Raw genomic sequence first — 24,838 nt, 5'->3', positions numbered from 1 at the left:
GCCACTTATGGTCCTATAGCTTAGGGAAATTAAAATCAAAAAGACACAGCCACCCCAAAGTTTGGGACGCCTCTGTTTACAAGAACCTCGTTTACAGTACAAGTTCAACATCGCAGAAAGTGAAGAATGGATAAAGAAGTTGTGGTATTTACTTACAAAGCAATATCACTCAGCAATGAAATCTGTGTCATCAGGCCCTTAGCAGAACAATGAGTGGATTCAGGTATGATGATTCTAACTGAAATAAGTCACACAGAAAAAGAAACATCATAAGATATCAGTAATACATGGAATGGAAACTTGGCTACACAGGAACTGAATTACAGAACAGAACAGGGTCTCAAATTTAGAAAACCAACTTATGCTTGCTTAAGGGTAAAGGTGAGTTGGGGTGCTGCATAAAACCAGAGATTGAAATGAGCACAGATAAAGTTCCTTAAGTCAAATATGGAATAGACAAGAGCTACTCCTTGCTCAACGAAATGGACTCAACACCCCATATTAAACGCCTAAGAATGTACCTGACTAGTAAGTATCGTAAAACCTATGGATTGCTATGTCTCCAAAAGAGAATCAAGCATGTGTACAGGGGCATAAACGCAGCAGTGATAGGATTGGAGAGGTTCGGTGAGCAAATGAAGACCCTTTGAAGTCATATTGCATGGTACCCATCACACGGGTCTCAACTCTCCAGGTTTAAGGTATTCTTCCTTCAGCTAAAACATGCATGTGGAACCCAAGTATGATCAACCATGTGAACGGGAGACGTGTTCAAATATGTCTCAGTTTTCCTCCCCTGGTACTCGGGTGCAACATTCCAGACGCTTTACTAACACTCTCCCCACTTGGAGACTCAGCGCCTTTAACCTCCTGTTTGGCCCAGTTTGCAATTTCTGCGGAAGATGAACAGGAATAGCGAGAACCAATGAGAGGCTAGCTGGAGGTGTCTGGACGGGCAAATTTAACTCTCATTTCCCACCAGGAAGAGGAAATAACCAAAGGCTCAGCGTGCCGTACCGGAACCAGATTAGGGCCTGAAGCCATCCTGCGGTGTTGCGGCCAGCTCAAAAGAAAGCGAGTTGAAGAAAGGAGCTCAGGGGCACTGTAATTCACAAACCTGCAGAGTTATAAATGACAGCTATCGTCCAAAAATAGACTGAAGTAAGGCTGCCAAGAGGACTTGAAAGCGGGGCAGAATTGCAGGAAACCGATTTCAGGAGGTAGACTGGAATTGCATTGAAAGCATAGGAAAAGAGGCAGAACGTCCACAATGATGCACTTGGCCAAAAAGGGCGTATGCGTTTTTTCCTGAATATATTCAGGAAAAAACGCATACGCCCTTTTTGGCCAACCAAGCAAGCTTGCAAAGGAAATCTGCACTACAATGAAGTCTCACTTCCCCCCGGTCAAAAGGGCCATCTGAAAAAAGTGTAAAATCCAGAAAGGCAGGACAGGCCATGGAGAACTGGGAGCCTTGTTATGCTGATGGGCGGGATGTAAATTGCCAACAACCACTCGAGAGAAGTGTATGGTGTTTCCTGAAACATCTAAAAAACAAAGCAACAGAGCCTAGGGCACTGCCACTTATGGTCCTATAGCTTAGGGAAATTAAAATCAAAAAGACACAGCCACCCCAAAGTTTGGAACGGCTCTGTTTACAAGAACCTCGTTTACAGTACAAGTTCAACATCGCAGAAAGTGAAAAATGGATAAAGAAGTTGTGGTATTTACTTACAAAGCAATATCACTCAGCAATGAAATCTGTGTCATCAGGCCCTTAGCAGCACAATGAGTGGATTCAGGTATGATGATTCTAACTGAAATAAGTCACACAGAAAAAGAAACATCATAAGATATCAGTAATACACGGAATGGAAACTTGGCTACACAGGAACTGAATTACAGAACAGAACAGGGTCTCAAATTTAGAAAACCAACTTATTCTTGCTTAAGGGGAAAGGTGAGTTGGGGTGCTGCATAAAACCAGAGATTGAAATGAGCACAGATAAAGTTCCTTAAGCCAAATATGGAATAGACAAGAGCTACTCCTTGCTCAACGAAATGGACTCAACACCGCATATTAAACGCCTAAGAATGTACCTGACTAGTAAGTATCTTAAAACCTATGGATTGCTATGTCTCCGAAAGAGAATCAAGCATGTGTACAGGGGCATAAACGCAGCAGTGATAGGATTGGAGAGGTGTGGTGAGCAAATGAAGACCCTTTGAAGTCATATTGCATGGTACCCATTCCACGGGTTTCAACTACCCAGGTTTTAGGTATTCTTCCTTCAGCTAAAACATGCATCTGGAACCTAGAGTATGATCAACCATGTGATCGGGAGACGTGTTCAAATATGTCTCAGTTTTCCTCCCCTGGTACACGGGTGCAATATTCCAGACGCTTTACTAACACTCTCCCCACTTGGAGAGTCAGCGCCTTTAACCTCCTGTTTGGCCCAGTTTGCAATTTCTGCGGAAGATGAACAGGAATAGCGAGAACCAATGAGAGGCTAGCTGGAGGTGTCTGGACGGGCAAATTTAACTCTCATTTCCCACCAGGAAGAGGAATTAACCAAAGGTTCAGCGTGCCGTGCCGGAACCAGATTAGGGCCTGAAGCCATCCTGCGGTGTTGCGGCCAGGTCACAAGAAAGCGAGTTGAAGAAAGGAGCTCAGGGGCACTATAATTCACAAACCTGCAGAGTTATAAATGACAGCTATCGTTCAAAAATATACTGAAGTAAGGCTGCCAAGAGAACTAGAAAGCGGGGCAGAATTGCAGGAAACTGATTTCAGGAGGTAGACTGGAAATGCATTGAAAGCATAGGAAAAGAGGCAGAACGTCCACAATGATGCACTTGGCCAAAAAGGGCGTATGCGATTTTTCCTGAATATATTCAGGAAAAAACGCATACGCCCTTTTTGGCCAACCAAGCAAACTTGCAAAGGAAATCTGCACTACAATGAAGTCTCACTTCCCCCCGGTCAAAAGGGCCATCTGAAAAAAGTGTAAAATCCAGAAAGGCAGGACAGGCCATGGAGAACTGGGAGCCTTGTTATGCTGATGGGCGGGATGTAAATTGCCAACAGCCACTCGGGAGAAGTGTATGGTGTTTCCTGAAACATCTAAAAAACAAAGCCACAGAACCTAGGGCACTTCCACTTATGGTCCTATAGCTTAGGGAAATTAAAATCAAAAAGACACAGCCACCCCAAAGTTTGGAACGGCTCTGTTTACAAGAACCTCGTTTACCGTACAAGTTCAATATCACAGAAAGTGAAAAATGGATAAAGAACTTGTGGTACTTATGTACAATGCAGTATCACTCAGCAAAAAAATCTATGTCATCAGGCCCTTAGCAGCACAATGAGTGGATTCAGGTATGATGATTCTAACTGAAATAAGTCACACAGAAAAAGAAACATCATAAGATATCAGTAATACACGGAATGGAAACTTGGCTACACAGGAACTGAATTACAGAACAGAACAGGGTCTCAAATTTAGAAAACCAACTTATGCTTGCTTAAGGGGAAAGGTGAGTTGGGGTGCTGCATAAAACCAGAGATTGAAATGAGCACAGATAAAGTTCCTTAAGCCAAATATGGAAGAGACAAGAGCTACTCCTTGCTCAACGAAATGGACTCAACACCCCATATTAAACGCCTAATAATGTACATGACTAGTAAGTATCTTAAAACCTATGGATTGCTATGTCTCCAAAAGAGAATCAAGCGTGTGTACAGAGGCATAAACGCAGCAGTGATAGGATTGGAGAGATTCGGTGACCAAATGAAGACCCTTTGAAGTCATATTGCATGGTACCCATTACACGGGTCTCAACTCTCCAGGTTTAAGGTATTCTTCCATCAGCTAAAACATTCATGTGGAACCCAGAGTATGATCAACCGTGTGAACGGGAGACGTGTTCAAATATGTCTCAGTTTTCGTACCCTGGTACTCGGGTGCAACATTCCAGACGCTTTACTAACACTCTCCCCACTTGGAGAGTCAGCGCCTTTAACCTCCTGTTTGGCACAGTTTGCAATTTCTGCGGAAGATGAACAGGAATAGCGAGAACCAATGAGAGACTAGCTGGAGGTGTCTGGACGGGCAAATTTAACTCTCATTTCCCACCAGGAAGAGGAATTAACCAAAGGCTCAGTGTGCCGTGCCGGAACCAGATTAGGGCCTGAAGACATCCTGCGGTGTTGCGGCCAGCTCACAAGGAAGCGAGTTGAGGAAAGGAGCTCAGGGGCACTGTAATTCACAAACCTGCAGAGTTATAAATGACAGCTATCGTCCAAAAATATACTGAAGTAAGGCTGCCAAGAGGACTTGAAAGCGGGGCAGAATTGCAGGAAACCGATTTCAGGAGATAGACTGGAATTGCATTGAAAGCATAGGAAAAGAGGCAGAACGTCCACAATGATGCACTTGGCCAAAAAGGGCGTATGCGTTTTTTCCTGAATATATTCAGGAAAAAACGCATACGCCCTTTTTGGCCAACCAAGCAAGCTTGCAAAGGAAATCTGCACTACAATGAAGTCTCACTTCCCCCCGGTCAAAAGGGCCATCTGAAAAAAGTGTAAAATCCAGAAAGGCAGGACAGGCCATGGAGAACTGGGAGCCTTGTTATGCTGATGGGCGGGATGTAAATTGCCAACAGACACTCAGGAGAAGTGTATGGTGTTTCCTGAAACATCTAAAAAACAAAGCAACAGAACCTAGGGCACTTCCACTTATGGTCCTATAGCTTAGGGAAATTAAAATCAAAAAGACACAGCCACCCCAAAGTTTGGGACGCCTCTGTTTACAAAAACCTCGTTTACAGTACAAGTTCAACATCGCAGAAAGTGAAAAATGGATAAAGAAGTTGTGGTATTTACTTACAAAGCAATATCACTCAGCAATGAAATCTATGTCATCAGGCCCTTAGCAGAACAATGAGTGGATTCAGGTATGATGATTCTAACTGAAATAAGTCACACAGAAAAAGAAACATCATAAGATATCACTAATACACGGAATGTAAACTTGGCTACACAGGAACCGAATTACAGAACAGAAGAGGGTCTCAAATTTAGAAAACCAACTTATGCTTGCTTAAGGGGAAAGGTGAGTTGGGGTGCTGCATAAAACCAGAGATTGAAATGAGCACAGATAAAGTTCCTTAAGCCAAATATGGAATAGACAAGAGCTACTCCTTGCTCAACGAAATGGACACAACACCGCATATTAAACGCCTAAGAATGTACCTGACTAGTAAGTATCTTAAAACCTATGGATTGCTATGTCTCCGAAAGAGAATCAAGCATGTGTACAGGGGCATGAACGCAGCAGTGATAGGATTGGAGAGGTGTGGTGAGCAAATGAAGACCCTTTGAAGTCATATTGCATGGTACCCATTCCACGGGTTTCAACTACCCAGGTTTAAGGTATTCTTCCTTCAGCTAAAACATGCATTTGGAACCCAGAGTATGATCAACCATGTGAACGGGAGACGTGTTCAAATATGTCTCAGTTTTCCTCCCCTGGTACTCGGGTGCAACATTCCAGACACTTTACTAACACTCTCCCGACTTGGAGAGTCAGTCCCTTTAACCTCCTGTTTGGCCCACTTTGCAATTTCTGCGGAGGATGAACAGGAATAGCGAGAACCAATGAGAGACTAGCTGGAGGTGTCTGGACGGGCAAATTTAACTCTCATTTCCCAACAGGAAGAGGAAATAACCAAAGGCTCAGCGTGCCGTACCGGAACCAGATTAGGGCCTGAAGCCATCCTGCGGTGTTGCGGCCAGCTCAAAAGAAAGCGAGTTGAAGAAAGGAGCTCACGGGCACTGTAAATCACAAACCTGCAGAGTTATAAATGACAGCTATCGTCCAAAAATAGACTGAAGTAAGGCTGCCAAGAGGACTTGAAAGCGGGGCAGAATTGCAGGAAACCGATTTCAGGAGGTAGACTGGAATTGCATTGAAAGCATAGGAAAAGAGGCAGAACGTCCACAATGATGCACTTGGCCAAAAAGGGCGTATGCGTTTTTTCCTGAATATATTCAGGAAAAAACGCATACGCCCTTTTTGGCCAACCAAGCAAGCTTGCAAAGGAAATCTGCACTACAATGAAGTCTCACTTCCCCCCGGTCAAAAGGGCCATCTGAAAAAAGTGTAAAATCCAGAAAGGCAGGACAGGCCATGGAGAACTGGGAGCCTTGTTATGCTGATGGGCGGGATGTAAATTGCCAACAGACACTCGGAAGAAGTGTATGGTGTTTCCTGAAACATCTAAAAAACAAAGCAACAGAACCTAGGGCACTTCCACTTATGGTCCTATAGCTTAGGGAAATTAAAATCAAAAAGACACAGCCACCCCAAAGTTTGGAACGGCTCTGTTTACAAGAACCTCGTTTACAGTACAAGTTCAACATCGCAGAAAGTGAAAAATGGATAAAGAAGTTGTGGCATTTACTTACAAAGCAATATCACTCAGCAATGAAATCTGTGTCATCAGGCCCTTAGCAGCACAATGAGTGGATTCAGGTATGATGATTCTAACTGAAATAAGTCACACAGAAAAAGAAACATCATAAGATATCAGTAATACACGGAATGTAAACTTGGCTACACAGGAACTGAATTACAGAACAGAACAGGGTCTCAAATTTAGAAAACCAACTTATTCTTGCTTAAGGGTAAAGGTGAGTTGGGGTGCTGCATAAAACCAGAGATTGAAATGAGCACAGATAAAGTTCCTTAAGCCAAATATGGAATAGACAGGAGCTACTCCTTGCTCAACGAAATGGACTCAACACCCCATATTAAACGCCTAAGAATGTACCTGACTAGTAAGTATCTTAAAACCTATGGATTGCTATGTCTCCGAAAGAGAATCAAGCATGTGTACAGGGGCATAAACGCAGCAGTGATAGGATTGGAGAGGTTCGGTGAGCAAATGAAGACCCTTTGAAGTCATATTGCATGGTACCCATTCCACGGGTTTCAACTACCCAGGTTTAAGGTATTCTTCCTTCAGCTAAAACATGCATTTGGAACCCAGAGTATGATCAACCATGTGAACGGGAGACGTGTTCAAATATGTCTCAGTTTTCCTCCCCTGGTACTCGGGTGCAACATTCCAGACACTTTACTAACACTCTCCCGACTTGGAGAGTCAGTCCCTTTAACCTCCTGTTTGGCCCACTTTGCAATTTCTGCGGAGGATGAACAGGAATAGCGAGAACCAATGAGAGACTAGCTGGAGGTGTCTGGACGGGCAAATTTAACTCTCATTTCCCAACAGGAAGAGGAAATAACCAAAGGCTCAGCGTGCCGTACCGGAACCAGATTAGGGCCTGAAGCCATCCTGCGGTGTTGCGGCCAGCTCAAAAGAAAGCGAGTTGAAGAAAGGAGCTCAGGGGCACTGTAAATCACAAACCTGCAGAGTTATAAATGACAGCTATCGTCCAAAAATAGACTGAAGTAAGGCTGCCAAGAGGACTTGAAAGCGGGGCAGAATTGCAGGAAACCGATTTCAGGAGGTAGACTGGAATTGCATTGAAAGCATAGGAAAAGAGGCAGAACGTCCACAATGATGCACTTGGCCAAAAAGGGCGTATGCGTTTTTTCCTGAATATATTCAGGAAAAAACGCATACGCCCTTTTTGGCCAACCAAGCAAGCTTGCAAAGGAAATCTGCACTACAATGAAGTCTCACTTCCCCCCGGTCAAAAGGGCCATCTGAAAAAAGTGTAAAATCCAGAAAGGCAGGACAGGCCATGGAGAACTGGGAGCCTTGTTATGCTGATGGGCGGGATGTAAATTGCCAACAGACACTCGGGAGAAGTGTATGGTGTTTCCTGAAACATCTAAAAAACAAAGCAACAGAACCTAGGGCACTTCCACTTATGGTCCTATAGCTTAGGGAAATTAAAATCAAAAAGACACAGCCACCCCACAGTTTGGAACGGCTCTGTATACAAGAACCTCGTTTACAGTACAAGTTCAACATCGCAGAAAGTGAAAAATGGATAAAGAAGTTGTGGCATTTACTTACAAAGCAATATCACTCAGCAATGAAATCTGTGTCATCAGGCCCTTAGCAGCACAATGAGTGGATTCAGGTATGATGATTCTAACTGAAATAAGTCACACAGAAAAAGAAACATCATAAGATATCAGTAATACACGGAATGTAAACTTGGCTACACAGGAACTGAATTACAGAACAGAACAGGGTCTCAAATTTAGAAAACCAACTTATTCTTGCTTAAGGGTAAAGGTGAGTTGGGGTGCTGCATAAAACCAGAGATTGAAATGAGCACAGATAAAGTTCCTTAAGCCAAATATGGAATAGACAGGAGCTACTCCTTGCTCAACGAAATGGACTCAACACCCCATATTAAACGCCTAAGAATGTACCTGACTAGTAAGTATCTTAAAACCTATGGATTGCTATGTCTCCGAAAGAGAATCAAGCATGTGTACAGGGGCATAAACGCAGCAGTGATAGGATTGGAGAGGTTCGGTGAGCAAATGAAGACCCTTTGAAGTCATATTGCATGGTACCCATTCCACGGGTTTCAACTACCCAGGTATAAGGTATTCTTCCTTCAGCTAAAACATGCATTTGGAACCCAGAGTATGATCAACCATGTGAACGGGAGACGTGTTCAAATATGTCTCAGTTTTCCTCCCCTGGTACTCGGGTGCAACATTACAGACACTTTACTAACACTCTCCCGACTTGGAGAGTCAGTCCCTTTAACCTCCTGTTTGGCCCACTTTGCAATTTCTGCGGAGGATGAACAGGAATAGCGAGAACCAATGAGAGACTAGCTGGAGGTGTCTGGACGGGCAAATTTAACTCTCATTTCCCAACAGGAAGAGGAAATAACCAAAGGCTCAGCGTGCCGTACCGGAACCAGATTAGGGCCTGAAGCCATCCTGCGGTGTTGCGGCCAGCTCAAAAGAAAGCGAGTTGAAGAAAGGAGCTCAGGGGCACTGTAAATCACAAACCTGCAGAGTTATAAATGACAGCTATCGTCCAAAAATAGACTGAAGTAAGGCTGCCAAGAGGACTTGAAAGCGGGGCAGAATTGCAGGAAACCGATTTCAGGAGGTAGACTGGAATTGCATTGAAAGCATAGGAAAAGAGGCAGAACGTCCACAATGATGCACTTGGCCAAAAAGGGCGTATGCGTTTTTTCCTGAATATATTCAGGAAAAAACGCATACGCCCTTTTTGGCCAACCAAGCAAGCTTGCAAAGGAAATCTGCACTACAATGAAGTCTCACTTCCCCCCGGTCAAAAGGGCCATCTGAAAAAAGTGTAAAATCCAGAAAGGCAGGACAGGCCATGGAGAACTGGGAGCCTTGTTATGCTGATGGGCGGGATGTAAATTGCCAACAGACACTCGGGAGAAGTGTATGGTGTTTCCTGAAACATCTAAAAAACAAAGCAACAGAACCTAGGGCACTTCCACTTATGGTCCTATAGTTTAGGGAAATTAAAATCAAAAAGACACAGCCACCCCAAAGTTTGGAACGGCTCTGTTTACAAGAACCTCGTTTACAGTACAAGTTCAACATCGCAGAAAGTGAAAAATGGATAAAGAAGTTGTGGCATTTACTTACAAAGCAATATCACTCAGCAATGAAATCTGTGTCATCAGGCCCTTAGCAGCACAATGAGTGGATTCAGGTATGATGATTCTAACTGAAATAAGTCACACAGAAAAAGAAACATCATAAGATATCAGTAATACACGGAATGTAAACTTGGCTACACAGGAACTGAATTACAGAACAGAACAGGGTCTCAAATTTAGAAAACCAACTTATTCTTGCTTAAGGGTAAAGGTGAGTTGGGGTGCTGCATAAAACCAGAGATTGAAATGAGCACAGATAAAGTTCCTTAAGCCAAATATGGAATAGACAGGAGCTACTCCTTGCTCAACGAAATGGACTCAACACCCCATATTAAACGCCTAAGAATGTACCTGACTAGTAAGTATCTTAAAACCTATGGATTGCTATGTCTCCGAAAGAGAATCAAGCATGTGTACAGGGGCATAAACGCAGCAGTGATAGGATTGGAGAGGTTCGGTGAGCAAATGAAGACCCTTTGAAGTCATATTGCATGGTACCCATTCCACGGGTTTCAACTACCCAGGTTTAAGGTATTCTTCCTTCAGCTAAAACATGCATTTGGAACCCAGAGTATGATCAACCATGTGAACGGGAGACGTGTTTAAATATGTCTCAGTTTTCCTCCCCTGGTACTCGGGTGCAACATTCCAGACACTTTACTAACACTCTCCCGACTTGGAGAGTCAGTCCCTTTAACCTCCTGTTTGGCCCACTTTGCAATTTCTGCGGAGGATGAACAGGAATAGCGAGAACCAATGAGAGACTAGCTGGAGGTGTCTGGACGGGCAAATTTAACTCTCATTTCCCAACAGGAAGAGGAAATAACCAAAGGCTCAGCGTGCCGTACCGGAACCAGATTAGGGCCTGAAGCCATCCTGCGGTGTTGCGGCCAGCTCAAAAGAAAGCGAGTTGAAGAAAGGAGCTCAGGGGCACTGTAAATCACAAACCTGCAGAGTTATAAATGACAGCTATCGTCCAAAAATAGACTGAAGTAAGGCTGCCAAGAGGACTTGAAAGCGGGGCAGAATTGCAGGAAACCGATTTCAGGAGGTAGACTGGAATTGCATTGAAAGCATAGGAAAAGAGGCAGAACGTCCACAATGATGCACTTGGCCAAAAAGGGCGTATGCGTTTTTTCCTGAATATATTCAGGAAAAAACGCATACGCCCTTTTTGGCCAACCAAGCAAGCTTGCAAAGGAAATCTGCACTACAATGAAGTCTCACTTCCCCCCGGTCAAAAGGGCCATCTGAAAAAAGTGTAAAATCCAGAAAGGCAGGACAGGCCATGGAGAACTGGGAGCCTTGTTATGCTGATGGGCGGGATGTAAATTGCCAACAGACACTCGGGAGAAGTGTATGGTGTTTCCTGAAACATCTAAAAAACAAAGCAACAGAACCTAGGGCACTTCCACTTATGGTCCTATAGCTTAGGGAAATTAAAATCAAAAAGACACAGCCACCCCAAAGTTTGGAACGGCTCTGTTTACAAGAACCTCGTTTACAGTACAAGTTCAACATCGCAGAAAGTGAAAAATGGATAAAGAACTTGTGGTACTTACGTACAATGCAGTATGACTCAGCAATGAAATCTATGTCATCAGGCCCTTAGCAGCATAATGAGTAGATTCAGGTATGATGATTCTAACTGAAATAAGTCACACAGAAAAAGAAACATCATAAGATATCACTAATACACGGAATGTAAACTTGGCTACACAGGAACTGCATTCCAAAACAGAACAGGGTCTCAAATTTAGAAAACCAACTTATGCTTGCTTAAGGGGAAAGGTGAGTTGGGGTGCTGCATAAAACCAGAGATTGAAATGAGCACAGATAAAGTTCCTTAAGCCAAATATGGAATAGACAAGAGCTACTCCTTGCTCAACGAAACGGACTCAAAACCCCATATTAAACCCCTAAGAATGTACCTGACTAGTAAGTATCTTAAAACCTATGGATTGCTATGTCTCCAAAAGAGAATCAAGCGTGTGTACAGGGGAATAAACGCAGCAGTGATAGGATTGGAGAGGTTCGGTGAGCAAATGAAGACCCTTTGAAGTCATATTGCATGGTACCCATTCCACGGGTTTCAACTACCCAGGTTTTAGGTATTCTTCCTTCAGCTAAAACATGCATGTGGAACCCAGAGTATGATCAACCGTGTGAACGGGAGACGTGTTCAAATATGTCTCAGTTTTCCTCCCCTGGTACTCGGGTGCAACATTCCAGACGCTTTACTAACACTCTCCCGACTTGGAGAGTCAGTCCCTTTAACCTCCTGTTTGGCCCAGTTTGCAATTTCTGCGGAAGATGAACAGGAATAGCGAGAACCAATGAGAGGCTAGCTGGAGGTGTCTGGACGGGCAAATTTAACTCTCATTTCCCACCAGGAAGAGGAATTAACCAAAGGCTCAGCATGCCGGCCCGGAACCAGATTAGGGACTGAAGCCATCCTGCGGTGTTGCGGCCAGGTCACAAGAAAGCGAGTTGAAGAAAAGAGCTCAGGGGCACTGTAATTCACAAACCTGCAGAGTTATAAATGACAGCTATCGTCCAAAAATAGACTGAAGTAAGGCTGCCAAGAGGACTTGAAAGCGGGGCAGAATTGCAGGAAACCGATTTCAGGAGCTAGACTGGAATTGCATTGCAAGCATAGGAAAAGAGGCAGAACGTCCACAATGATGCACTTGGCCAAAAAGGGCGTATGCGTTTTTTCCTGAATATATTCAGGAAAAAACGCATACGCCCTATTTGGCCAACCAAGCAAGCTTGCAAAGGAAATCTGCACTACAATGAAGTCTCACTTCCCCCCGGTCAAAAGGGCCATCTGAAAAAAGTGTAAAATCCAGAAAGGCAGGACAGGCCATGGAGAACTGGGAGCCTTGTTATGCTGATGGGCGGGATGTAAATTGCCAACAACCACTCGAGAGAAGTGTATGGTGTTTCCTGAAACATCTAAAAAACAAAGCAACAGAACCTAGGGCACTTCCACTTATGGTCCTATAGCTTAGGGAAATTAAAATCAAAAAGACACAGCCACCCCAAAGTTTGGAACGGCTCTGTTTACAAGAACCTCGTTTACAGTACAAGTTCAACATCGCAGAAAGTGAAAAATGGATAAAGAAGTTGTGGTATTTACTGACAAAGCAATATCACTCAGCAATGAAATCTGTGTCATCAGGCCCTTAGCAGCACAATGAGTGGATTCAGGTATGATGATTCTAACTGAAGTAAGTCACACAGAAAAAGAAACATCATAAGATATCAGTAATACATGGAATGTAAACTTGGCTACACAGGAACTGAATTACAGAACAGAACAGGGTCTCAAATTTAGAAAACCAACTTATGCTTGCTTAAGGGTAAAGGTGAGTTGGGGTGCTGCATAAAACCAGAGATTGAAATGAGCACAGATAAAGTTCCTTAAGTCAAATATGGAATAGACAAGAGCTACTCCTTGCTCAACGAAATGGACTCAACACCGCATATTAAACGCCTAAGAATGTACCTGACTAGTAAATATCTTAAAACCTATGGATTGCTATGTCTCCGAAAGAGAATCAAGCATGTGTACAGGGGCATAAACGCAGCAGTGATAGGATTGGAGAGGTTCGGTGAGCAAATGAAGACCCTTTGAAGTCATATTGCATGGTACCCATTCCACGGGTTTCAACTAGCCAGGTTTAAGGTATTCTTCCTTCAGCTAAAACATGCATGTGGAACCTGGAGTATGATCAACCATGTGATCGGGAGACGTGTTCAAATATGTCTCAGTTTTCCTCCCCTGGTACTCGGGTGCAACATTCCAGACGCTTTACTAACACTCTCCCCACTTGGAGAGTCAGTCCCTTTAACCTCCTGTTTGGCCCAGTTTGCAATTTCTGCGGAAGATGAACAGGAATAGCGAGAACCAATGAGAGGCTAGCTGGAGGTGTCTGGACGGGCAAATTTAACTCTCATTTCCCACCAGGAAGAGGAATTAACCAAAGGCTCAGCGTGCCATGCCGGAACCAGATTAGGGCCTGAAGCCATCCTGCGGTGTTGCGGCCAGCTCAAAAGAAAGCGAGTTGAAGAAAGGAGCTCAGGGGCACTGTAATTCACAAACCTGCAGAGTTATAAATGACAGCTATCGTCCAAAAATAGACTGAAGTAAGGCTGCCAAGAGGACTTGAAAGCGGGGCAGAATTGCAGGAAACCGATTTCAGGAGGTAGACTGGAATTGCATTGAAAGCATAGGAAAAGAGGCAGAACGTCCACAATGATGCACTTGGCCAAAAAGGGCGTATGCGTTTTTTCCTGAATATATTCAGGAAAAAACGCATACGCCCTTTTTGGCCAACCAAGCAAGCTTGCAAAGGAAATCTGCACTACAATGAAGTCTCACTTCTCCCCGGTCAAAAGGGCCATCTGAAAAAAGTGTAAAATCCAGAAAGGCAAGACAGGCCATGGAGAACTGGGAGCCTTGTTATGCTGATTGGCGGGATGTAAATTGCCAACAGACACTTGGGAGAAGTGTATGGTGTTTCCTGAAACATCTAAAAAACAAAGCAACAGAGCCTAGGGCACTGCCACTTATGGTCCTATAGCTTAGGGAAATTAAAATCAAAAAGACACAGCCACCCCAAAGTTTGGGACGCCTCTGTTTACAAGAACCTTGTTTACAGTACAAGTTCAACATCGCAGAAAGTGAAAAATGGATAAAGAACTAGTGGTACTTACGTACAATGCAGTATCACTCAGCAATGAAATCTATGTCATCAGGCCCGTAGCAGCATAATGAGTAGATTCAGGTACGATGATTCTAACTGAAATAACTCACACAGAAAAAGAAACATCATAAGATATCACTAATACACGGAATGTAAACTTGGCTACACAGGAACTGAATTCCAAAACAGAACAGGTTCTCAAATTTAGAAAACCAACTTATGCTTGCTTAAGGGTAAAGGTGAGTTGGGTTGCTGCATAAAACCAGAGATTGAAATGAGCACAGATATAGTTCCTTAAGCCAAATATGGAATAGACAAGAGCTACTCCTTGCTCAACGAAATGGACTCAACACCGCATATTAACCGCCTAAGAATGTACCTGACTAGTAAGTACCTTAAAACCTATGGATTGCTATGTCTCCGAAAGAGAATCAAGCATGTGTACAGGGGCATAAACGCAGCAGTGATAGGATTGGAGAGGTTCGGTGAGCAAATGAAGACCCTTTGAAGTCATATTGCATGGTACCCATTCCACGGGTTTCAACTACCCAGGTTTTAGGTATTCTTCCTTCAGCTAAAACATGCATGTGGAACCCAGAGTATGATCAACCATGTGATCGGGAGACGTGTTCCAATATGTCTCAGTTTTCCTCCCCTGGTACTCGGGTGCAACATTCCAGACGCTTTACTAACACTCTCCCCACTTGGAGAGTCAGCGCCTTTAACCTCCTGTTTGGCACAGTTTGCAATTTCTGCGGAAGATGAACAGGAATAGCGAGAACCAATGAGAGGCTAGCTGGAGGTGTCTGGACGGGCAAATTTAACTCTCATTTCCCAACAGGAAGAGGAAATAACCAAAGGCTCAGCGTGCGGTACCGGAACTAGATTAGGGCCTGAAGCCATCCTGCGGTGTTGCGGCCAGCTCAAAAGAAAGCGAGTTGAAGAAAGGAGCTCAGGGGCACTGTAATTCACAAACCTGCAGAGTTATAAATGACAGCTATCGTCCAAAAATAGACTGAAGTAAGGCTGCCAAGAGGACTTGAAAGCGGGGCAGAATTGCAGGAAACCGATTTCAGGAGGTAGACTGGAATTGCATTGAAAGCATAGGAAAAGAGGCAGAACGTCCACAATGATGCACTTGGCCAAAAAGGGCGTATGCGTTTTTTCCTGAATATATTCAGGAAAAAACGCATACGCCCTTTTTGGCCAACCAAGCAAGCTTGCAAAGGAAATCTGCACTACAATGAAGTCTCACTTCCCCCCGGTCAAAAGGGCCATCTGAAAAAAGTGTAAAATCCAGAAAGGCAGGACAGGCCATGGAGAACTGGGAGCCTTGTTATGCTGATGGGCGGGATGTAAATTGCCAACAGACACTCGGGAGAAGTGTATGGTGTTTCCTGAAACATCTAAAAAACAAAACAACAGAACCTAGGGCACTTCCACTTATGGTCCTATAGCTTAGGGAAATTAAAATCAAAAAGACACATCCACCCCAAAGTTTGGAACGGCTCTGTTTACAAGAACCACGTTTACAGTACAAGTTCAACATCGCAGAAAGTGAAAAATGGATAAAGAACTTGTGGTACTTACGTACAATGCAGTATGACTCAGCAATGAAATCTATGTCATCAGGCCCTTAGCAGCATAATGAGTAGATTCAGGTATGATGATTCTAACTGAAATAAGTCACACAGAAAAAGAAACATCATAAGATATCACTAATACACGGAATGTAAACTTGGCTACACAGGAACTGCATTCCAAAACAGAACAGGGTCTCAAATTTAGAAAACCAACTTATGCTTGCTTAAGGGTAAAGGTGAGTTGGGTTGCTGCATAAAACCAGAGATTGAAATGAGCACAGATATAGTTCCTTAAGCCAAATATGGAATAGACAAGAGCTACTCCTTGCTCAACGAAATGGACTCAACACCGCATATTAACCGCCTAAGAATGTACCTGACTAGTAAGTACCTTAAAACCTATGGATTGCTATGTCTCCGAAAGAGAATCAAGCATGTGTACAGGGGCATAAACGCAGCAGTGATAGGATTGGAGAGGTTCGGTGAGCAAATGAAGACCCTTTGAAGTCATATTGCATGGTACCCATTCCACGGGTTTCAACTACCCAGGTTTTAGGTATTCTTCCTTCAGCTAAAACATGCATGTGGAACCCAGAGTATGATCAACCATGTGATCGGGAGACGTGTTCCAATATGTCTCAGTTTTCCTCCCCTGGTACTCGGGTGCAACATTCCAGACGCTTTACTAACACTCTCCCCACTTGGAGAGTCAGCGCCTTTAACCTCCTGTTTGGCACAGTTTGCAATTTCTGCGGAAGATGAACAGGAATAGCGAGAACCAATGAGAGGCTAGCTGGAGGTGTCTGGACGGGCAAATTTAACTCTCATTTCCCAACAGGAAGAGGAAATAACCAAAGGCTCAGCGTGCGGTACCGGAACTAGATTAGGGCCTGAAGCCATCCTGCGGTGTTGCGGCCAGCTCAAAAGAAAGCGAGTTGAAGAAAGGAGCTCAGGGGCACTGTAATTCACAAACCTGCAGAGTTATAAATGACAGCTATCGTCCAAAAATAGACTGAAGTAAGGCTGCCAAGAGGACTTGAAAGCGGGGCAGAATTGCAGGAAACCGATTTCAGGAGGTAGACTGGAATTGCATTGAAAGCATAGGAAAAGAGGCAGAACGTCCACAATGATGCACTTGGCCAAAAAGGGCGTATGCGTTTTTTCCTGAATATATTCAGGAAAAAACGCATACGCCCTTTTTGGCCAACCAAGCAAGCTTGCAAAGGAAATCTGCACTACAATGAAGTCTCACTTACCCCCGGTCAAAAGGGCCATCTGAAAAAAGTGTAAAATCCAGAAAGGCAACAGGCCATTGAGAACTGGGAGCCTTGTTATGCTGATGGGCGGGATGTAAATTGCCAACAGACACTTGGGAGAAGTGTATGGTGTTTCCTGAAACATCTAAAAAACAAAGCAACAGAGCCTAGGGCACTGCCACTTACGGTCCTATAGCTTAGGGAAATTAAAATCAAAAAGACACAGCCACCCCAAAGTTTGGAACGGCTCTGTTTACAAGAACCTCCTTTACAGTACAAGTTCAACATCGCAGAAAGTGAAAAATGGATAAAGAAGTTGTGGTATTCACTTACAAAGCAATATCACTCAACAATGAAATCTATGTCATCAGGCCCTTAGCAGCACAATGAGTGGATTCAGGTATGATGATTCTAACTGAAATAAGTCACACAGAAAAAGAAACATCATAAGATATCAGTAATACACGGAATGGAAACTTGGCTACACAGGAACTGAATTACAGAACAGAACAGGGTCTCAAATTTAGAAAACCAACTTATGCTTGCTTAAGGGTAAAGGTGAGTTGGGGTGCTGCATAAAACCAAAGATTGAAATGAGCACAGATAAAGTTCCTTAAGCCAAATATGGAATAGACAAGAGCTACTCCTTGCTCAACGAAATGGACTCAACACCGCATATTAAACGCCTAAGAATGTACCTGACTAGTAAGTATCTTAAAACCTATGGATTGCTATGTCTCCGAAAGAGAATCAAGCATGTGTACAGGGGCATAAACGCAGCAGTGATAGGATTGGAGAGGTTCGTGAGCAAATGAAGACCCTTTGAAGTCATATTGCATGGTACCCATTCCACGGGTTTCAACTACCTAGGTTTAACGTATTCTTCCTTCAGCTAAAACATGCATGTGGAACCTAGAGTATGATCAACCATGTGATCGGGAGACGTGTTCAAATATGTCTCAGTTTTCGTACCATGGTACTCGGGTGCAACATTCCAGACGCTTTACTAACACTCTCCCGACCTGGAGAGTCAGTCCCTTTAACCTCCTGTTTGGCCCAGTGTGCAATTTCTGCGGAAGATGAACAGGAATAGCGAGAACCAATGAGAGGCTAGCTGGAGGTGTCTGAACGGGCAAATTTAACTCTCATTTCCCACCAGGAAGAGGAATTAACCAAAGGCTCAGCGTGCCGTGCAGGAACCAGATTAGGGCCTGAAGCCATCCTGCGGTGTTGCGGCCAGCTCACAAGAAAGCGAGTTGAAGAAAGGAGCTCAGGGGCACTGTAATTCACAAACCTGCAGAGTTATAAATGACAGCTATCGTCCAAAAATAGACTGAAGTAAGGCTGCCAAGAGGACTTGAAAGCGGGGCAGAATTGCAGGAAACCGATTTCAGGAGGTAGACAGGAATTGCATTTCAAGCATAGGAAAAGAGGCAGAACGTCCACAGTGATGCACTTGGCCAAAAAGGGCGTATGCGTTTTTTCCTGAATATATTCAGGAAAAAACGCATACGCCCTTTTTGGCCAACCAAGCAAGCTTGCAAAGGAAATCTGCACTACAATGAAGTCTCACTTCCCCCCGGTCAAAAGGGCCATCTGAAAAAAGTGTAAAATCCAGAAAGGCAGGACAGGCCATGGAGAACTGGGAGCCTTGTTATGCTGATGGGCGGGATGTAAATTGCCAACAACCACTCGGGAGAAGTGTATGGTGTTTCCTGAAACATCTAAAAAACAAAGCAACAGAACCTAGGGCACTTCCACTTATGGTCCTATAGCTTAGGGAAATTAAAATCAAAAAGACACAGCCACCCCAAAGTTTGGGACGCCTCTGTTTACAAGAACCTCGTTTACAGTACAAGTTCAACATCGCAGAAAGTGAAAAATGGATAAAGAAGTTGTGGTATTTACTTACAAAGCAATATCACTCAGCAATGAAACCTGTGTCATCAGGCCCTTAGCAGCACAATGAGTGGATTCAGGTATGATGATTCTAACTGAAATAAGTCACACAGAAAAAGAAACATCATAAGATATCAGTAATACACGGAATGTAAACTTGGCTACACAGGAACTGAATTACAGAACAGAACAGGGTCTCAAATTTAGAAAACCAACATATTCTTGCTTAAGGGTAAAGGTGAGTTGGGGTGCTGCATAAAACCAGAGATTGAAATGAGCACAGATAAAGTTCCTTAAGCCAAATATGGAATAGACAAGAGCTACTCCTTGCTCAACGAAATGGACTCAACACCGCATATTAAACGCCTAAGAATGTACCTGACTAGTAAGTATCTTAAAACCTATGGATTGCTATGTCTCCGAAAGAGAATCAAGCATGTGTACAGGGGCATAAACGCAGCAGTGATAGGATTGGAGAGGTTCGGTGAGCAAATGAAGACCCTTTGAAGTCATATTGCATGGTACCCATTCCACGGGTTTCAACTACCCAGGTTTAAGGTATTCTTCCTTCAGCTAAAACATGCATGTGGAACCTAGAGTATGATCAACCATGTGATCGGGAGACGTGTTCAAATATGTCTCAGTTTTCGTACCCTGGTACTCGGGTGCAACATTCCACACGCTTTACTAACACTCTCCCGACTTGGAGAGTCAGTCCCTTTAACCTCCTGTTTGGCCCAGTTTGCAATTTCTGCGGAAGATGAACAGGAATAGCGAGAACCAATGAGAGGCTAGCTGGAGGTGTCTGGATGGGCAAATTTAACTCTCATTTCCCACCAGGAAGAGGAATTAACCAAAGGCTCAGCGTGCCGTGCCGGAACCAGATTAGGGCCTGAAGCCATCCTGTGGTGTTGCGGCCAGGTCACAAGAAAGCAAGTTGAAGAAAGGAGCTCAGGGGCACTGTAATTCACAAACCTGCAGAGTTATAAATGACAGCTATCGTCCAAAAATAGACTGAAGTAAGGCTGCCAAGAGGACTTGAAAGCGGGGCAGAATTGCAGGAAGCCGATTTCAGGAGGTAGACTGGAATTGCATTGAAAGCATAGGAAAAGAGGCAGAACGTCCACAATGATGCACTTGGCCAAAAAGGGCGTATGCGTTTTTTCCTGAATATATTCAGGAAAAAACGCATACGCCCTTTTTGGCCAACCCAGCAAGCTTGCAAAGGAAATCTGCACTACAATGAAGTCTCACTTCCCCCCGGTCAAAAGGGCCATCTGAAAATAGTGTAAAATCCAGAAAGGCAGGACAGGCCATGGAGAACTGGGAGCCTTGTTATGCTGATGGGCGGGATGTAAATTGCCAACAGACACTCGGGAGAAGTGTATGGTGTTTCCTGAAACATCTAAAAAACAAAGCAACAGAGCCTAGGGCACTTCCACTTATGGTCCTATAGCTTAGGGAAATTAAAATCAAAAAGACACAGCCACCCCAAAGTTTGGAAAGGCTCTGTTTACAAGAACCTCCTTTACAGTACAAGTTCAACATTGCAGAAAGTGAAAAATGGATAAAGAAGTTGTGGTATTTACTTACAAAGCAATATCACTCAGCAATGAAATCTGTGTCATCAGGCCCTTAGCAGCACAATGAGTGGATTCAGGTATGATGATTCTAACTGAAATAAGTCACACAGAAAAAGAAACATCATAAGATATCTGTAATACACGGAATGTAAACTTGGCTACACAGGAACTGAATTACAGAACAGAACAGGGTCTCAAATTTAGAAAACCAACATATTCTTGCTTAAGGGTAAAGGTGAGTTGGGGTGCTGCATAAAACCAGAGATTGAAATGAGCACAGATAAAGTTCCTTAAGCCAAATATGGAATAGACAAGAGCTACTCCTTGCTCAACGAAATGGACTCAACACCGCATATTAAACGCCTAAGAATGTACCTGACTAGTAAGTATCTTAAAACCTATGGATTGCTATGTCTCCGAAAGAGAATCAAGCATGTGTACAGGGGCATAAACGCAGCAGTGATAGGATTGGAGAGGTTCGGTGAGCAAATGAAGACCCTTTGAAGTCATATTGCATGGTACCCATTCCACGGGTTTCAACTACCCAGGTTTAAGGTATTCTTCCTTCAGCTAAAACATGCATGTGGAACCTAGAGTATGATCAACCATGTGATCGGGAGACGTGTTCAAATATGTCTCAGTTTTCGTACCCTGGTACTCGGGTGCAACATTCCACACGCTTTACTAACACTCTCCCGACTTGGAGAGTCAGTCCCTTTAACCTCCTGTTTGGCCCAGTTTGCAATTTCTGCGGAAGATGAACAGGAATAGCGAGAACCAATGAGAGGCTAGCTGGAGGTGTCTGGATGGGCAAATTTAACTCTCATTTCCCACCAGGAAGAGGAATTAACCAAAGGCTCAGCGTGCCGTGCCGGAACCAGATTAGGGCCTGAAGCCATCCTGTGGTGTTGCGGCCAGGTCACAAGAAAGCAAGTTGAAGAAAGGAGCTCAGGGGCACTGTAATTCACAAACCTGCAGAGTTATAAATGACAGCTATCGTCCAAAAATAGACTGAAGTAAGGCTGCCAAGAGGACTTGAAAGCGGGGCAGAATTGCAGGAAGCCGATTTCAGGAGGTAGACTGGAATTGCATTGAAAGCATAGGAAAAGAGGCAGAACGTCCACAATGATGCACTTGGCTAAAAAGGGCGTATGCGTTTTTTCCTGAATATATTCAGGAAAAAACGCATACGCCCTTTTTGGCCAACCCAGCAAGCTTGCAAAGGAAATCTGCACTACAATGAAGTCTCACTTCCCCCCGGTCAAAAGGGCCATCTGAAAATAGTGTAAAATCCAGAAAGGCAGGACAGGCCATGGAGAACTGGGAGCCTTGTTATGCTGATGGGCGGGATGTAAATTGCCAACAGACACTCGGGAGAAGTGTATGGTGTTTCCTGAAACATCTAAAAAACAAAGCAACAGAGCCTAGGGCACTTCCACTTATGGTCCTATAGCTTAGGGAAATTAAAATCAAAAAGACACAGCCACCCCAAAGTTTGGAAAGGCTCTGTTTACAAGAACCTCCTTTACAGTACAAGTTCAACATCGCAGAAAGTGAAAAATGGATAAAGAAGTTGTGGTATTTACTTACAAAGCAATATCACTCAGCAATGAAATCTGTGTCATCAGGCCCTTAGCAGCACAATGAGTGGATTCAGGTATGATGATTCTAACTGAAATAAGTCACACAGAAAAAGAAACATCATAAGATATCTGTAATACACGGAATGTAAACTTGGCTACACAGGAACTGAATTACAGAACAGAACAGGGTCTCAAATTTAGAAAACCAACTTATTCTTGCTTAAGGGTAAAGGTGAGTTGGGGTGCTGCATAAAACCAGAGATTGAAATGAGCACAGATAAAGTTCCTTAAGCCAAATATGGAATAGACAAGAGCTACTCCTTGCTCAATGAAATGGACTCAACACCCCATATTAAACGCCTAAGAATGTACCTGACTAGTAAGTATCTTAAAACCTATGGATTGCTATGTCTCCGAAAGAGAATCAAGCATGTGTACAGGGGCATAAACGCAGCAGTGATAGGATTGGAGAGGTTCGGTGAGCAAATGAAGACCCTTTGAAGTCATATTGCATGGTACCCAATCCACGGGTTTCAACTACCCAGGTTTAAGGTATTCTTCCTTCAACTAAAACATGCATGTGGAACCTAGAGTATGATCAACCATGTGATCGGGAGACGTGTTCAAATATGTCTCAGTTTTCGTACCCTGGTACTCGGGTGCAACATTCCAGACACTTTACTAACACTCTCCCGACTTGGAGAGTCAGTCCCTTTAAACTCCTGTTTGGCCCAGTTTGCAATTTCTGCGGAAGATGAACAGGAATAGCGAGAACCAATGAGAGGCTAGCTGGAGGTGTCTGGACGGGCAAATTTAACTCTCATTTTCCACCATGAAGAGGAATTAACCAAAGGCTCAGCGTGCCCTGCCGGAACCAGATTAGGGCCTGAAGCCATCCTGTGGTGTTGCGGCCAGGTCACAAGAAAGCAAGTTGAAGAAAGGAGCTCAGGGGCACTGTAATTCACAAACCTGCAGAGTTATAAATGACAGCTATCGTCCAAAAATAGACTGAAGTAAGGCTGCCAAGAGGACTTGAAAGCGGGGCAGAATTGCAGGAAACCGATTTCAGGAGCTAGACTGGAATTGCATTGAAAGCATAGGAAAAGAGGCAGAACGTCCACAATGATGCACTTGGCCAAAAAGGGCGTATGCGTTTTTTCCTGAATATATTCAGGAAAAAACGCATACGCCCTTTTTGGCCAACCAAGCAAGCTTGCAAAGGAAATCTGCACTACAATGAAGTCTCACTTCCCCCCGGTCAAAAGGGCCATCTGAAAAAAGTGTAAAATCCAGAAAGGCAGGACAGGCCATGGAGAACTGGGAGCCTTGTTATGCTGATGGGCGGGATGTAAATTGCCAACAACCACTCGGGAGAAGTGTATGGTGTTTCCTGAAACATCTAAAAAACAAAGCAACAGAACCTAGGGCACTTCCACTTATGGTCCTATAGCTTAGGGAAATTAAAATCAAAAAGACACAGCCACCCCAAAGTTTGGAACGACTCTGTTTACAAGAACCTCGTTTACAGTACAAGTTCAACATCGCAGAAAGTGAAAAATGGATAAAGAAGTTGTGGTATTCACTTACAAAGCAATATCACTCAGCAATGAAATCTATGTCATCAGGCCCTTAGCAGCACAATGAGTGGATTCAGGTATGATGATTCTAACTGAAATAAGTCACACAGAAAAAGAAACATCATAAGATATCAGTAATACACGGAATGGAAATTGGCTACACAGGAACTGAATTACAGAACAGAACAGGGTCTCAAATTTAGAAAACCAACTTATGCTTGCTTAAGGGTAAAGGTGAGTTGGGGTGCTGCATAAAACCAGAGATTGAAATGAGCACAGATAAAGTTCCTTAAGCCAAATATGGAATAGACAAGAGCTACTCCTTGCTCAACGAAATACACTCAACACCGCATATTAAACGCCTAAGAATGTACCTGACTACTAAGTATCTTAAAACCTATGGATTGCTATGTCTCTGAAAGAGAATCAAGCATGTGTACAGGGGCATAAACGCAGCAGTGATAGGATTGGAGAGGTTCGGTGAGCAAATGAAGACCCTTTGAAGTCATATTGCATGGTACCCATTCCACGGGTTTCAACTACCCAGGTTTTAGGTATTCTTCCTTCAGCTAAAACGTGCATGTGGAACCCAGAGTATGATCAACCATGTGATCGGGAGACGTGTTCCAATATGTCTCAGTTTTCCTCCCCTGGTACTCGGGTGCAACATTCCAGACGCTTTACTAACACTCTCCCCACTTGGAGAGTCAGCGCCTTTAACCTCCTGTTTGGCCCAGTTTGCAATTTCTGCGGAAGATGAACAGGAATAGCGAGAACCAATGAGAGGCTAGCTGGAGGTGTCTGGACGGGCAAATTTAACTCTCATTTCCCACCAGGAAGAGGAAATAACCAAAGGCTCAGCGTGCGGTACCGGAACTAGATTAGGGCCTGAAGCCATCCTGCGGTGTTGCGGCCAGCTCAAAAGAAAGCGAGTTGAAGAAAGGAGCTCAGGGGCACTGTAATTCACAAACCTGCAGAGTTATAAATGACAGCTAT

The 24,838-nt window shown here is 43.8% G+C and overlaps 1 long non-coding RNA gene across 50 annotated transcripts in view; it reads right to left on the bottom strand.

The window, feature by feature from the left end:
• LOC307185334 overlaps positions 1 to 24,838 on the bottom strand; it is a 3,778,167-nt gene that overhangs the window by 2,025,760 nt on the left and 1,727,569 nt on the right. Inside the window, exon 5 of one of the 50 annotated variants that reach the window (XR_013828010.1) lies at positions 19,109 to 19,190. The exons of the other annotated variants lie outside the window; for them this stretch is intronic. This is a non-coding gene — a long non-coding RNA (uncharacterized lncRNA). The remainder of the gene's footprint in view (positions 1 to 19,108; positions 19,191 to 24,838) is intronic. 50 annotated transcript variants of the gene reach the window in all.

The sequence above is a fragment of the Stenella coeruleoalba genome (assembly GCF_951394435.1).
Source record: "Stenella coeruleoalba genome assembly, chromosome: 4".
Lineage (NCBI taxonomy): Eukaryota > Metazoa > Chordata > Mammalia > Artiodactyla > Delphinidae > Stenella > Stenella coeruleoalba.
This window is presented reverse-complemented; position numbering and strand designations above follow the sequence as displayed.